We start from the raw sequence: 4,020 nt of genomic DNA, 5'->3' as shown, positions 1-4,020 counted from the left end.
CATAGAATATTCTTCAAATCCTTGTCTGCGATATTTTGTCGGAGTCCCCATTCAAATTATTTGGCGCAATAATTATTATTCCTTGAAAGGAATCACGGTCTAAAACCTCAAATAGTGCATAACAAAAAACAAAGGCCCTTCAAGGAAATACAAGACACGGATTTGAAGGATTATACCAAGGCTTGTCAATGCACAAATTTCAATCTTGCAGATTTTTCGCTAAAGGCAGGAAAATAGATTTTGGAAGGTTCAGGAAAACGCTTGACCAAATTAAGATGAGCCATACGTCAAAATAGTGAAAATGAACCCAGGTTGATAATTCTCAAGTAAGCACACTTTTTCGTCATGGAAAGCAAATTGATTGATCCCAGTGCTTTGTTACATAAATTAATGTGGGGAAATCCTTCCATCTGCAAATACGGCTAGTTTTCAATCAGGTTCGAACCCATAACATACGGCATCAGTCGCCTGGCGGAGAGGCCACAGAGAGAACCGCTCGGCTAAATTTCCACTCCCAAAAAGAGTGGTTCAATAGCCGGCTAAGTTGTTACATTTTTCAGACTGAGACCGCTCAACACTTTGCAGAGTTCGTGAAGCACTCACGCACGCATGCTCACTATCACACATCGCACATACAAACTTTATCGAAGCGAAGAAACGAATTTCATCGCTTTAACTGGGTGAACGATAACCTCGGGGACAATTCTGACCACCAGAAGAGTTACCAACCCAGGGTAAAAAATACGGCTAGTTTTTAATCGGGTTCCAGCCCACAACATACAGCATCAGTCGCCTGGCGGAGAGGCCACAGAGACAACCACAAAACTAGTCCAAATATCTCTCCTCGAGGCACATTCTACCTCAAATTGATAACCGCTTCATTTAGCTGAACTTTGATTATTTAGGTGACCTACCACAATGATCAGCAGACTGCCTCTCTATGAGAAGGATGGTGATATTACCGCTGTGTTTCAACACAAATAATTATGTAAGAGAAATTCAGTTCTTGAGACAGAGGGCAGCAGGGCAGTAACCGATAGGAGATAATTACCATAAAGCAATGTTTTTTTTCCCTCTGCAAAGAAAAGAAACAACTCATGGCAAGATTGTACAAGAGGCATGCCAAGAAGTGATGACGTCAAAATTGTGTGTGTACATATGGAAATGAGGTTAGATGTTACGATCTAAAAAGGGCGATATTTTGCGGGGTAAGAGTTAGGAATGGGGGCTTGGAAACTTAAGATGGCATCCACGCTTAGGCTTTTTTGCCAAAATGCTTCCGCCACATGAACTGATAAAAGATAACATGCAAATGAATTTGAACATTCGCTTGGCATGTATCCACATGCCTACCACCGTGTTGGTGCGGGCGAAGGTTTTTATTCATGTCGACATAGGATGTTTGGCTCGGGAAACTAACCGGGATGGGAAATGACTGCATTGGCATACGTAATCTAAATGAAAAGGTAGCCACAAGATGAAAAAAATTCAACGCAATATTGCACTCGAAGTATTGACCAATGATAGCCATGCTTACAATAGCTCGTACCTTACTCCTTTTTTGTCAGCAGCGCATCCAGCGGTAAAAAAGAGACAGGGAACCAAGTAGGAGCGGAAGTGTAGCACCATAGCCCAGCAGAGAGTCTGGTCACGGACAATACATATGGAGTAGGGGACAGCAGCCATTCTGTTTGGAGGGAAACAACGCTCTTTGACCTGTATTTTTTTCAGAAGCTTATAGAAAAATGACAAGAGCTCCACTGAAACTACACTTTAGGATAACTTTACAAAATCTAACACACCTGAAAACTTACTACATTTTGCTACCCATAATATAATATACTTGTCCCATCATAAAGCAGTTCAAAATGACATACTAGACAGAGAGCTGCAGCCACTTTGTTTTTTACTTTGTTTACTCTAAAGTTGGAAATGCAATTAAGGAATACTAAAATTGAATAGGTAACGTATTTGGCGGGTAAAGCAAGAGAAATTTACATTCAACACGATTGGAACTAATTTTGGATAATTGGATTATATATTTTCATATTTCTCAAAAGTGTTAGGTGCCGTATAGCAGAATGATGCAATATTGCAAATTACTCATAAAAACAAGTGTGTAATGTGAAAAGAAAATCAGATGAGATTACATTTATAGGTTAAATCGACATTACTTTACGATCCAATTATCCCAAATTAGTTCAAATCGTGCTATTCAGTTGTCAGTGGAGCAGGCTTGATATTATTCAAGGAATTCAAGTAATGGCATCACGTCGGTCAATAGAAATTAAAAAGCAAGTGGAAATATCGCTACCGATGACTCAGAACTCCCAATGTCCGTCAAGGTGTCGACCCCGGCTGTATTTAGACTTTCCGAAATTCGATTCACCATGGATGTTTTTTATTTACTTGGACGCATCAATTTTCCCAACACTGCCGGGCCGCTAATCTGTTCGGAGGCATTATGGCGAAAATAAATGAAACAAATGACTCGATAAAAATTGAAGCATTCAATGACAGAGTTTGATCTATTATTGCACTTTTTTGTCATTGCCTTTTTGGAATAGGCAATGATTAACATGACAAAAAGTTATCACAAAGTAGACAAAATAAACAATAACAGCAAAACAATAATACTTAAGTGTCACAATAACAAAAATTTTACAAAAGAAAAAGGAGTAATCCCTGGATAAATTATATTTTAAATAAATATATGTGTACAGAATATCGATGTGAGTCGTTTTTTTAATCTTTATATGTACATTCATATATTTTGCTAGTAGTAAACATGTTATTTCAATGTAAATCAAATTTGTATTAGTTTATTTTGTGTGGTCATACTATCGATTTTGAGGGTTGTACTGTCTGATGATACACAGCTGTTAGTTTGCTCTCTAGAAGAAGTATTGCAAATATACCAAGTTTTTTCGACCATCACATAGAGTGCGATTTGCATTTGAATAAACGCCGACTTCTGTTATATGACACAATGCCATCTTTGGCAAATGCAGTATTGCAAAGGCGTACGGTCAATATGGCCTTTGTTGTCAGGGGATATATTACCTGGGGAGAGACGAAATCATTACCGCGATGACATGAACGTACGATTCTTACCTATAATGTGTGTTGTTGGTCTTCATTTGTTTGATTTGTGAAGGATTAAGCACTGTGGGAGCCAAAAATTAGGATCAGCTGACCAAATTGTAGGAACAGAGCGATCGTAAGCAAGCAAAGTTACGCTCGCTCAGTTCTGACGATTTGGTCAGCTTACGCCAATTCTGGGCCCTACAATGTATTTAACGGACACAAAAATAGGAAGTCGGAAAATCGAGTATATTAAGGCACGGCTCCCGCAAGGCGCCCTCTATCGACGAGTGCGTTTCGGTTTTACTGGCTAAATCGGCACATCCTTCCGTATTAGTCAAACTTTGTATATGTATTTTATAAAAAACGACTCCGCAAAATAGTATTATGTTGATAAAATCCCGGAAATAATAATTATTTCACTAAATAACGGTATTTTTGGTTCGAAAATGGTATGGTCTGTTCGAGCACAGAATCCAGCCGGTAGACTCCCCCATATCCTGTAAATAACCACACTGTCCGCGTTGACCTCACTTTCCATCACTAGTGCGACCTATACTGTAAGAAATTTCGCCCCGTATTAATGACTCGCCACAAAATATCAGCTGACCCTTGACGGACGACCTCCAGTACGAGCGTAATTGGGGTCAAACTGTGCCTGCACTTGCTTTCTGGGATAAAGAATTGCCAGCATGATAATGACAAACATGTCAATATAATATTCAAATCAGCGATTTAAAAAAAATAACAAGTTTAGCGGCTGGATTTTGGCAATTTTCTTGTCGTAATTTGGGACTCTAGCCGGCCCGGGGAATCCTATGCAGGCCCCTGGGAAGCCCATCCAGGGACCACATACAATGCTTTATGGGTAGCGACAGCTGACTGTATCCTAGTAACGAGGCGGTCGCGTCAATTTCAGCACGTACGCATTCAGCG

This window comes from Ptychodera flava (assembly GCF_041260155.1).
Source record: "Ptychodera flava strain L36383 chromosome 23 unlocalized genomic scaffold, AS_Pfla_20210202 Scaffold_24__1_contigs__length_23054250_pilon, whole genome shotgun sequence".
NCBI classification, from domain to species: Eukaryota; Metazoa; Hemichordata; class Enteropneusta; family Ptychoderidae; genus Ptychodera; species Ptychodera flava.
Note: the sequence above shows the minus strand (reverse complement) of the source record.